Source organism: Xiphophorus maculatus, chromosome 17 (assembly GCF_002775205.1).
Source record: "Xiphophorus maculatus strain JP 163 A chromosome 17, X_maculatus-5.0-male, whole genome shotgun sequence".
In the NCBI taxonomy this organism is placed as follows: domain Eukaryota; kingdom Metazoa; phylum Chordata; class Actinopteri; order Cyprinodontiformes; family Poeciliidae; genus Xiphophorus; species Xiphophorus maculatus.
The window spans coordinates 9,990,367-10,003,880 of record NC_036459.1 but is presented as its reverse complement, the minus strand read 5'-3'; the positions used below and the strand labels follow the sequence as shown (position 1 = coordinate 10,003,880).

Below are 13,514 nucleotides of genomic sequence, written 5' to 3'. Positions count from 1 at the left end.
TTAACTGGAGTATAACAACAACGAGGAAAAAATGCAGTTTGGTGAAGAAACAACAGTAAGTAAGCCAAAAACTTTGCAAAAATGAAATACAGTTTGAATTTAATACAAGCACCTTTGTTTGTAAATATGTTTTATAAAAACTCCTCAAATGGCATATTTTAGCTCCAGCTGGTCCAAATTCGCTAAAGGAAAGCTTTGTTGTGGCATTTTAGACAATAAAATGCTTATTTTGTTATTTAAGAAGGAAACTGACTTATTTGTTTATTGCATCACTAAGGAATTTCTAATATTGTATAAAAAGTTTTAAGTGGTGAAATGAAAAATCAACAGTTTCTTTGTCCGATTAATTGATTAATCGATATCTAAAATAATGGCTAGCTGCAGGCCTGGATGTGTTTTGGAGGTTTTCTCTCCTCCCTGTTCTGCCTCTTAATGAGTCCATCTAAACTGAGGAGAGAGTGGAAGATCTCCAGAATGCAGAGCTAAACATGAATACCAAATGTGAGGATTCTTCTGTTTAGAGAGCCGATGAAACGGGCGCAAAAGGCAGTAAATCTGTTTTACGGCCGCACAACAGCGAGGAGCCCTGGAGCTCCAAACAAACAGCCTCCGGTGATTCTTGTTCACTGCACCGACAAAGGCAGAGGATTACATAAGGATACCTAAAATATTACTAATTCTGGTTGCCAGGAAAGCGAACCAAAGCAAGCTGCTGACATCCCCCCGAAGGCGGGTTTTTATCCCCCTCGCAGAGAGAGACGGGCTGAATACGTGACACTGTAATTGTGTCCCGTGGTTGAGAGCAAGACAGTCTGTGGCGCAGCCTGCAGAGTCAGCATTCATCATCCATCACAGGCCCACAGCATCAAAACACAAGCGCAGCATGTTTGGATGAAAACACAGACAGATGTAAGTCTGAGAAACTGGATCCTCGTGTTGTCACCCCGAACACACCATCCCACGTTATCAGTTAAACACCTGCTTTCTTTAAAATCAGAGTTTGATGGGTTGTGAAGGATGTTCTACAACTTTAATCATTACACAGCTTTAGCCATTTCCTTGTTAAAATCTGTAATAAGAGTTAAAGCAGGGCTTCTGTTTACAGTATAACCAGCTTGGTTGGCTCAATGAGGGAAAGAAAGCTTAGAATTACATAAGAGGCAACAGTTGTAGGTTTACAAACCACTGTGGGGTTTCTGAGTCCAACCCTGGCAATTACTCAACTAAACACTGCAGCTGGAGGTATACAGACAAAAAACGTCGTGTTTATTTACTAAAGCTGAGCAGCCTGCAATAAGATGCTTCAAATATGTGCATATTTCAGAGCTAAAACAGCTACAAATATTAAAATAATATGAAATAAATTATTATATTATGCCTTACCTTTGCTTTTTTCTTAATAAACACTTTTTGATGGAATCAAAAGCCTCTCAGGAAGTGAATACCATATGTGGATAATTAGCCAGACCACCAATCAGCTGCAGTTTATAGGAAAATGCTTTGTTTTATGCAGCATGTCTATCCACAAATAACATTAATTCAATAACTTCTTGTTCCAAATTATTCAGTCAAGACTGCTAGCTGCAGCTGATTGAGTTTCTAATGGGTTAATGAGCATCTGCGTGTTCAGCCCGTCAACTCGTATGAGCTAAAACACACTGGTTATGTGGAGAAAAGTGCGGCTTACACAATTACTACACAGCTTTACAAACTAAAGAAGGCTGTTCTGGTGACGCGGCTGTTGAACGGCACATCAGAGAAACAATGTCAGTCAGAAAAGACATTAGCACCTGAACACTAAAAAAAATTTCAGACTTTTATTCACAGTTTGTGTCACAAGCGTAAATTCTCCACCGCAACAAATTAAAGTGAAGCCAGGTTCAAAGTCAGAGCACTTCTAAACGACTCCATAGAGTGCTGGTTTGTAAGGTCTGACTCACAGACATTTCTTTCGACCATTTCGTCCTCTCTGGACAAACCACTGATTAAATATTTACTTTATGGAGTTAAATTCAAGCTGGAGACTTTGCTGTGCAGTAAATACTTTTTGTCTTGGGTGGTCATTGTGTTGCACAAGCTGGGTGATTCAAATAAACATCATCTCTCTGCTACTTCTGTCTGTAATCTCAGCTGTCTTGTAATCCACTTGTTATTTTGTTTTACTTTCTAAAAAGACAAACGAGGGAAATTCTCCTCGGGTTCAGATATGAGAATTAATCCATAACAAAGCCAAAATATTTGTTCCAGTCTCTCCATCTTTGCCTCTCAGACCTGAACAGTCGTAGCGTTGTGTGCGCTCCCCCTGCTCTCCCTGCACGCATTTAAAAGTAGGTCTGAGGGCACCCATAGCGAGCATATGTCTGAGAGGACACACGTGCCCGCTTTAGAGAGCAGATATCTGGTCACTTCTCACGATGCGACCCTGATCTGCATTCTGGGCATTTAGAGAATTATACAGATGGATGGACATGGAGCCAAAACACACAAGGACATGTCCCCATGGGAAACCAGAGGGCTGCATGCATGCTGTGGCGACAAAAATTAAATAAAGAACAATTTAAGCATGATGTGAGCAGAACAGAGCATGTTGCAAGTGAACTATGTTTTCACAAATGAAGAAGCAATCATTAAATGTAAAACCCCGACGACTGAGGCGGTTCACTTACATCTGATCTGGTTACTGGGTTCATAATGTAAAAGTAAAAATGTCACAGGTCACATTTCTGATGTCAGAAATGTGACCTGTGACATATAGAGATATGTGACCTGTTCTAACATAGAGCTACTATGTGAGAAAAGCTGCAACATAAACAAGTCGACAAAAAGATATTGCATTTTCTCACCACCTGAATGTCAACAAATAAGAAGACCTGAAGGGATCCTGAGGCTTTTGAATTATTGAGTAAAGCGAATCATTAAAGCACGTTGGAAGCAGTTAAAAAGTGAGAAGGTTTTATTGCAACGGTCTGAGAGAGAGCAGGCGGATCATTTAAGTTAAACAACTCACTGATGGTTGCAGCAGTTTATACTTAATTTCCATTCAGTAAGTGGATGGATAATTTCTCATCCTGAACACGTAAGCTTGTTATCTTTATTAACAAGCTTACGTGAATTTTCCAATTATTAAATAGGGTCTATTTGGGTGATTTTGCACCAACTGTCAAAAGTTTGGACATTGCTGGTTGTATATCTTGGTACATTTACAGTTGATTTCCTTTCATTTTCCTTCTATTTCATAATTATGCTCAACTTTGTGTTGGTCTATCCAAATAAAATACATTGGAATAGGCCTGTCACAACAAATTTTGCTGGATGGTGAATTGTCCCAGACGTTATTGCGATAAAAAATAATATTGCTGTTTTGAGACCATTTTCAAGTAATCTAATGGTGACAGTGCAACAATGCAAATGAACATTTAACACTAGAACTGGAAGACATTTTAAATATCCAAAATGAATAAACAAAACAACATAAATAACAAATAAAATGAACACTAAAGTCTCTGTAAGCAAAATTATCTTTCAAAAAAAAGGGCTAGCAGAGACCAAACTACCAGACTGAAAACTTTTGTCATCCAGTTTTTGGTAGAAAGAAAGAGAGAAAAGAGAAAGATTATAAATTACGACAGGCCTAATTGGAGCTTCTGTGTTTTATGTGGCAGATGTACATAAACACTCTTGAATTGTGCAGTAAAAGATGCAAGATGAGCCAGAAGGCAGAGAGGTAGTTTGCATCAGGCTTTTGTATTCAAACTAAATGATTAGAAACATGAGCTGTGCTCTGTACACGAAAAATATTCAAAGTCTGGCAGCTCGTCTGGCCTCAGAGAGTCAATGGCAGCATGGAGAAAAAGCTCCTGTAGTTGGTCCCCACATGGAAAGATGAGCCATTTACCGCGGCCTGCAGTCCACTGTTTTACTTTCCACCAACACAAAGCGGAGGAGGAAACAAATCCAAGACGAGGAAACCGTAAACAACATAACGTAATCCCCGCCCTGTCACTCGGCTGATCAGCACTAGCCGGGAAAGGCTGCAGCATTTTGTCAAAAATCAATCAGCTTTACGCGGTCTAATGGACAAATCAATCCTGGACATTTTTTCATTAACTCCAGGCAGTTTGTGGGGAATTTAGAGCCGCTTTTTCTTCAGATAAGCACCAAACATCAATGTTATTTAGCGAGCGTCAACAGCGGCGCCACAGGAGGCTTTGGCGTAGAAACTTCACCTCAGCAATGAATATTAATGAGCTGATGGGACGTTGGAGAAAACGTTCAGGGTCCAGCGAAATAAAGCCAACAAAAATAAATTGTACATTACACAATAATAAATGTGTAAATAAATGCTTAAAAACCCAGTAAAATGTACCGTCAGCTGTCTAATGGTGTTGGAGAGACATCCGAGAGGCAAAACAATTAATTAGGTGCTCTTGATTCTGGGACAAATGAGTGCTTAAAGCAGAGAGTGTGACAGATTACACCACATTAGTCATCCATTAGTCCCAAACCCCGCGTGGGGCCGCGCTCCGTCTGAACCGGTGAGCCAGATTAATACTGGCAGGGGTGAACTGGTGTGTTGGAGCGCAGGGGAGGAAGTAATGGGATTGGGCGAATCCCGATCAGGAGATTTAGAGGGCGAGGTGTTTATAAGTGGGTTAGTAAAGACAATCGCAGGAATCTGTCACATTAACAGAGTGGAGTCATGTGGAGAAATAACCGCCTCGGATGGAGCAGACTAGTACTTAATGTAACCATGACAACGATACTCAAACAGAGAGAAAAAACACAAAAACAAACTTAGTTTACACATTAACAGGAGAGTTAGATACTCATTTAGCAATGCACTACCAGAAACAGCAGCAGAGTTGCTTTGAATACCATCAAAAATCCATTTAGTTACTTAGAATATTCAGTTTTGACATATAGTTAAACTAATTTTAAACTTAGAAGCAAAAATCTTTAAGAAAAGTACTTATTTACATCATAAATGTACCTTATGCCTCCATTTAGGGGGCTAATAATAACATACATTTCTATAAACTTTTCTTACGTCTTTTGATTTTGTGCTAACACTTAGACAACAAGTAGTCCCTTCAAAATAAAAGCATTACAAATCAAACAAGAAGTTGATCATATCTTATAGTAATTAAAAGTGATAAGAAACAAGTAAATAAAGGAATATAGAGTATTTTACAAACTCAGTTCACCAAGTGAAACATATTGCAAAGATTAATTACACTGATTTTACAAGCCTAATTTTGGTTAACTATGATTATTTTCTGCTTGCAGCTAATGAAAACATGACATTTAAGATTAGAACATTAGACCTGACCAATAAATGAAACATTTCATGAAAAGTATGTTTAATACCAGTGCTATTTTAAAAAGGTACTTTTAATCTGACAGCACATATTCTCATTTATTGTGTTATCATATGACTGTACATAGAAGATGTACGGTTGCATATTGCTTGTGGCTAGGCCTTTCACGATAGCAAATTTTGCTGAGCGATTAATTGTCTCAAAAAATTATTGCGATAAACGATAATATTGTCTGAAGACCTTTTTACACTGATTTAATGGAAATGACGTAATAATGCATGTGATTTCCTGCCAAAGATACACTTTATTTTCAAAAGAATATTTAACACTGGAACTGATAAACAAAATAAACAAAACAACCAAAAACAAAATGGATTCTCAGTCTCTATTAACAAAAAATGTACTTGATAAAAACTAAACAACATAAAGCCAAAGTGGAAATAAATACTGCATTCAACCTAAGACTGCAGATTATGAAGTCTGTATATTATGTTGCCCTTCAGTAATAATTAGATTTAAATAGAGAAGATGGGCACATCGACTACCTGATGCAATTATTCACACTACATGATTTTTTGCTCCTATTTTTCCCCTTATGACAATCTTGAAACGTTGGTCTTTCTAAGATTGTGTGGTTTGTTACGGTAGATCGTCGTTGCCGCTCTGATCTAAATCAGGGGTTTTCCCAGACTGGGAGCTTTAACGCAGCCTGTTGAATGTGACAGGCAGCCAATCAGAAAGCGTGGATTCTCCTCAGTGTTTTCTGATGGGAAATTACGTCGGGGAATCCCAAACAGCTGACAGGCGCAACCCGAAGTCCAGCGGACATTGGAGATGATATGTGGAAACAACATTAATGTTTATTCAACATGCAAAGAATATAGAAATGACAAGAGGAGGAGTTGGAGCGAAATTGCTACCGCAGTTGATAAACCCGGTAACTTTTCAGCTGTTCTTCGTTAACGTGACGTAAATAGTTTATAATGATTTTCATTCAGTCAGGACTTTACGCTGACACTAGCCACATGCATTGCAGGTAGATTGTAGTAAAGCATTGATTAATGCCTGGTTTTAAAATTAGTTCACTGAACTTGTAGCCATTATTTTGTACCCATTGTTGGACACCACACGGCAGGAACGAACCCGATCGAACCGTTTTACCAAGGATTTCTGTCGGCTGTGTGGTCTATCAGGTTTTGAAAATGGGCCGACAATCGGCTGACAGCTCTAAGATCGTGTCCTGTGCGCTGGGCTTTACACTAAGGAAATGAGGAAGGGAGGGTCAGCGGAGAGCACCGGAGTTGAGCTTTTTTTCATTCTGTGTCATCAACAGAAAGAGAAAAAGGCCGGAAGAGACGATAATGCCGATAATTGAAATGACGTCGATAGTTTTAATTTATCGTACGATTAATCGATTTATCGTTTATCGCAACAGGCCTACTTGTGGCTCTTTTCGCGTAAGTCCTGTCGCCAGGGTAACGATAACTTGAATATGTAACGCTAAAACAAGTTTAGGTGGCAACACTCAAAAAAGCATTATTTCTGCTTAGAACATATATAAACTTAGAATCACTGTCATAAAATGAAAAATGGCTATCCCAAACAACTTGGCCCGAGTTGTAGTAGAGAAGATAAAAAGAAAACAGAGAAATGAAAAAAAAAAAACACTACCAAATTTACTGAAGAGGAAAAATCAGCTTTCTTTAGTGTTTGGTGGTGATAAGTGGACTCCCTCCTGCCTTGTTCATCATGCTGACCTCCTCCCACACCCTTCCTTTTTCACCAAACGCAACATAAAACCCTGCATCTCGTTGGACAAGTATGGCGATGTTCTCGGATATCATTTCAGGTTTTCGCAGGTTAAATTCGCCAAGGCAGCTCTGTTCCAGGAGCCAAGAGAAAACAACCGATCCTTTTTATTTATGACTGCGCTTCCTGGGGGCTACAGAGAGCGCTCACACATGAAGCCTCATGCATCACTCTGCCGAAGGAGAAGGTGGAGGTTACAGGAAGGAGCGCACCTGCAGGTGAATTCAAATCCAGTCAGGCTACAAATAAATCAGATGAGAGTCGCTGGTGAAAGGAAAAAATCAGAATGCAAACATGAAATGAAAATCTAGTTTGGTATAAGATGAAATGGGGAAGAGGGATCTGCCTTGACTTCATTACCCTGCAGGGGAAACCCTATGGGGCAGAGGGGGAGCTGCAGAAAGACACAGCTCCCTGTGGGGGAAAATTATCCAGAGAATAACGACTGAGAAAAAAACAGCAATGGAGCAGATGGAAAACGAGAGACAGGCTGGCAACGGATCTCAAGCGAGAGCAAGTTGAACCCTTACTGCCACATTTCAGGGTTTTTATTGGGGGGAGAGTCAGAGTGCTTACCTACTGCACAGGTATTTAATTTTCTAAATCTATAAAATGATGATAAAAACGATTTCTCTCTGTCAGAAAATGGTATTCTTACAAGAAAGTATTGTTTCACATTTCCTCAATAAAGCTCTAAAGAAACACCTTAAACATAGTAGGCTCAACGTAGCAAAAAACTGATCAAATCTTAATTCACAACATTTAAATATTGCATCTGATTTTGGTATTTATGTCAATTTCTCCTCTTAATAAATAACGTCTTTCATTCCATCTTGTTTTGAGATTTTAATGCATATGTTTCAATTTAATGTCTTCAGAAACACTGACAAAGTAAATAAGTACAATCTTAACTTCACCTTTGCCCTTCCTACAGTTACTGCCTGCATGCACACTTACACCTGCCTGGGGCCAGTTCAGGGCGGGGCAGCGGAGAGTAGACAGCGTGCATCATCACTTCAGCGAAGCACCGACTTCAGGTCTGAACTGGTGACTTTGCAGACACGCCTACGGGCCGAACTGACGGCGGGCAGAGCGGGACACGTTCCTGTTCTGCTGCTCTGTTCGAACATGGATCCTAAAGACGGATTGCATCGAGCTGGACTGTTTTCATTTACTGGATATTCACCGATTGACTTAGAGATATTTTAATTGGACCGTTTTTGACTTTATGCATTAGATTAAATAGATTTATAAACTCAATATGTGCAAAAAAATGACTGTAGATTATAGAAGTCAATGCATTTATTTAAAATAACTTGTACACAAATAAACAAATATATATATATAAGAGTTTCATTTTGATTATTTCCTCTACCAATTGTGGAAATAGTCAAAAGAAGAAAACTAAAAACGAAGCAAAAATAGAACAAAGTACAAAAATAGAAATAAGTACAAAAATTTAGGAAAGAAAAAAAATTCAACCTGATGCATAATTACTAATAAACAGTTAAAAATATGTAAAAAAAAAAACAACAAACAAAAAAAAAAAAACAAGTAAACTGATTCATGTATTTAATAAAATGTACAAATATTAAGCAACTAAGAAAAGATTCTAATATGTTCTTCATGACCCAGAGTGACAGGTGAGTCAAACCATCTGCTTTTGATTGATCCTGAAAAATAACCGCTAGCAAGCAACAATCAGAAACCAAAAATCGGTAAATAAAAAATCACAAAAACAAAAGAAAGAAGTTAAGCAGACTGCATTCGCTGCAAGATGTTTTCAGATAAGGCAACGTAAGTGTAGTTGGGAGGCAGAAATGTAACTTTAGCCGCAGTAATTAGTCAGTTCCAAGGCGCATTAACTTCAGTGCATAGTGAGAGGATGAGAGAAGGAGAACTGGCTGCCACTGACAACAGAAACGACAACAGATGTAGTCACAGCTGAGATCTCTAAATATCTCCGGAGGTTTCCGACCACATTTACAGGAAAACTACCAGGCTCTTTACTCCAACAGGTACAGCATTCACTGCCTTCATCTGCTTTACATTGCGGTGTTGCTGATTTGTTTCCAGTCCAACCCTGCAACCGTAACGTCAGCAGGTGCTCCTTTATTACACACAGGCACAAAACGACAGTGGTGTGTCACGCTTTCTGTCATCGGGGTTACGACAGAACAAAGAAGGGTGTCACTCTTCACTCTGCTTTCACCGTGACAGAGATTTTATTTTTTTAAAAGTACAATCTAGAAGTTTTTTCTCAAGCCAACGTGTTCACACTGTCACAGTTGGAGTGCGATGGCTTCTGAAAAGCCCACAGAGCCTCGTTAACAAACCACAGATGGAGGGATGAAGGGTGGAGGGTCAGAGACCAACTGAGACTCGCTGCTCTCATCCTCCGCTCACCCATTTCCCTCCGACAGTCAGAGCAAATTTAAACTGTGACAGCTAAAAGTGTTGCTAGGGGAAAACGGTCGCAGACTCACTGGATGACGCAGATATCCGTAGCACAACAAGAAAACAACAGACGTCCAGGTACTGAACGCATCAGCATCCATTATCCGCCTGCATCGTGATCGAAATAAAACTCTTCATGTGTCCAGCTTCTACTTTTTCCATGAAATTAGAAATTCTAAGAATCACTGTCATCCATTTTCTGTCGTCATCTTATTCTTACACAGGCTTGCTACACAATTTGCTTTAGATTTCTGCTAAATTTGTGTCTAAATCACCTCTCTTGCTTTTTGCAAAACATCCTGTTTCCAGGTTTAAATCTTTCTCCAATGTCGAGGGTAAAAACAGCCAAAGTAAGCTTTTTAAACCGAAGAAGAAAAGTAGGCAGCATTCATCTCTGAAAACCAAACAGAGACAAGTTGCCATTTCTTCCAGCTCCATTGTAGCCAAGGACTGGATGGGTTTTCAGATTAAATGAGCAGCATTATGGTTTCCAGGCACATACAATTAACTATGTTAATACAAAAATTGTATATATATGTATGTATATATAAAATATGACTTAAAAGAAATTTGAGTTTGCAATTTAACGCCTTTAAATTGGGCCTCAAGCAAAGACAAAAGAATAACATTATAACATGATATAAAGCTTAAAAAAAGTTATTATTTATACAATAATTTAAAAAAAAAACTAATTTAAAATGGGGGGAATACACAAAGCAGTTAATAGTTGAGTTAGGAATGTAAAGTTTATACAAAGTGAAGCAGACTTTATGTTAGATACTTGTAATATGCAATCAATGGAGATATTTTATCTGCTCAGTGACTGAAGACACAGGAGGTAAATGAACATATAGGTTAATTTTTGTGTGCGTTTGTTAAAAACAACGTCTCATTTTCTGTCACATTTCTGCTTTAGTAAATGAGGGGAAAAAGATGAATACAGTAGCTTTTTCATTTGGACTCATGCATTTTCCCAGAAACCTGGAGTTTTTTCTTGCAAATTGTTACTTCTCTAGTAGATATCTGACTATTTCAATGTAAAAAATCTGAATTTCCAGTATCAGTGAACCTCCTGTCTGGTCTCCTGCTGCTGTGCTTATTAAATTAAAAGGCATCCATAATTTCTGCCGGAAGCCATGACAGCTCATTTTATCTTCAAATGTAAATGATTTATTTCACAATTTGAAGGACGATTTAGGGTCAGGAGTGTTAAACTACTTCAAGATTAGTTTGCTTTTAAGTAAACAAAACCCTTTGGGGCAGATTCCAACCACGAGAGCAGAGGTCAAAGTTCATATGTACAGTAAATGGAATTAATCCACTACAGTGGTCGACCAACAACACAGGGAGATAACCCAGTGGAAGCATAAATCACACGGAGAAACACGGAGCTGTGGATGGATATTGAGCTAAAAATCAATGAACTACTGGCAGCTGGTTTACTATCACGGGTCTGCAGCATGGTCTAATGATGTGGTAGAAACACACACTGCCACAACACACACACTAAAAATATGAATAACGACCTGCAAGTTTACCACAGCGTGGGAGCCATGCGGTTGATTGTATTACATGATAACACGCAGTTTGGGACTCGATACAACGGAGAAGTAGTAATCCTCCGCTCTTGCTCTCCGCTTCATTCGTAATCTGAGATTTAAAGCTCTTCTTTCCAGGGAAAAAAGATTATCCACCGCTGCTCTCTTCTTCTCAGACAGCAGCCAGAGATACGAGGACAGATGTGAGCGCCTGAGGAAAACGACAGGAGTAGCCAAAGGGATTCAAAGGACAGCAAGGAGGAGGTGAAGCAGATCAAAACTGGCAGAGAAAAATGTGAGATAAAAAAAGCAAACGGTCAATGTCTGAACTCCACAAGTGGACAGTCAGAATCAGATCAGAGCTTTCAGACAACCAGCTATGTTGGAGTTCAGACAGTGGCTTTTAAATACCAAAATGTGTCCAGTTTTAAAAATTGATCACAGCGTACAGGTTTCAGATCAATCCTTGGCCTTTTGTTCTCATAAAGCTCATTTGAATCAATCAGCTGAGCTACAAAAACAAAGCAGAAACTAATCTATAAACAATCTGAGAGCAAATTTCCTACTGACATCATCCAGCAACATCAACAAAGTAACAAACACAAAATCTAACAGGGTTTCCCTCAGTGTATTATAAGCCTGGCGGGCCACTAGACTTTACTTGTGCCCCCACCGAGCTAAGCATTGCTTATTTATTTAAATCTTTTTAAAATATTTGCATTTTTCAAGACTTTATAGTTGGTGTTCTTACAATCCTTCAATAACACATGATTATCAAGTGACATTTTCATATTTCCTGTCAACTTTAAGCAGTTTTTAACTCAAAAACACAACGGCCCGCTGGATGAATGACTGCCCTAGCACCCAACCACCGGGTCTTTTAAGTGCAACAAATTTAGATTTTGACAGATTGATAAACATAAAAAAAGAGTTTTTGTTCAACCCAATAAAATGTAGATCAAAAGTAAAAGTGGTTTGCAAACACTTAATGAACTGGGGAAAGAGAATCCAAATATTTCAGTAACTGACCTACTAATCAAGGCTATTCAAAGAAGAAAAATATCACCAATTCCTGTCTCTGTCTCTGGAAAAAACTGCTCAAAACTCATCTTACAAAACGGCACAGTCCTGGCAACGACTCCCATGTCTGCTGAGGAAAACCCATGACAGCAGTCGGTATAAAACAGCTTCAACATTCATGTTTCATTTCTACTCTCTCTCTTAAGGCACTGCAGCAGCTGACACATGTGTCTGACATCAGGGTCAAAGAATTTTACAACATGTTTTCACTTATTTTTCTAAGTTGCTTTGGACATATTTTAAATGGGCGATTCCACTTCCTGACTATTTTATTTTGCAGTTCGTATATTGCAAAAAAAAAAAAAAAACACACAAAAAAAAGCAACAGCATATGTTTGTGTTTATAAATGACGTCAGAGGAATACGAACATGTCCAAAGATGCTTACAGGCTGCTAGAAAGGGAGAGAGAGCAGGACTAACTTACTACAGCCGAGTGGCTCTGTTTAATCCATTTCTATTGTAAGATAAAGATCATTTAAAATGTCAACTCCAGTACGAAAAAAGCCAGAATGCAAACACCAAGGAACATATTCAACAACTTTAAGGTATGTGATAGCACTGTAACATTTGGCAATATTAAAACTATGAGTAATTTAATGTAATATTGACATAAAACATTTAAAAAATGCAACTGTGGTATGAAATCTGAAAATAATAATGATATTGTTTACAATTAAGCCACTCCTTTCTTTAGTATCTCAGTCACTGAAATATCAGAAACTATTATACTTCAAACATAATATCCTACTAAATATGAATTAATTCCCCTTCAATAAAAACTATGCACCACTTTTACATATTTCAAAATGAACCATTAAATCAAAATGCAGAAGGAAAGTGAACCCTGCTCAGGTAGCTCTGATCATTTCCCTCTGATTCAGACGGACAGTTAATTTTTTTATGTTCAGTTCAGTGCAGCAGCTCTACGTTAAAAGCAGCTTCAGGTTCGCTTCAGGCGATACGGGAGAGCAACATCTGGGCTTCGCTTGAACATTTTAAGCAGCCATGGTGAAGTGGAAAACGTAAACAGGAACAGGAAACGGATCGACGTCATAAGGTTGTGCCAAAACGTCTGGGCAGCATCAAGTTACTGCTTTCCATCAGGCCGACTAATCGTCCCTGCTTTGTTTTTCCTGAAAGGAGAAATGTTAGTAGGTCAGACGTGCTGACGTCACTTTCCACATTTAAAGTCTGAACCGCATGTCGGCACGGTAACAGACATTTAGACTCCAATTTCATTATTTCTGTCACAAAAAACATTCATAATTCAAAAACGGCAATGTATATATTTTGAATTCTGATTTTCTTGTC

General features: G+C 38.6%; 1 protein-coding gene across 2 annotated transcripts in view; it reads right to left on the bottom strand.

Moving 5' to 3' along the window:
* Positions 1-13,514, bottom strand: part of tmcc3 (transmembrane and coiled-coil domain family 3) — a 53,204-nt gene that overhangs the window by 8,122 nt on the left and 31,568 nt on the right. The window lies entirely within an intron of this gene.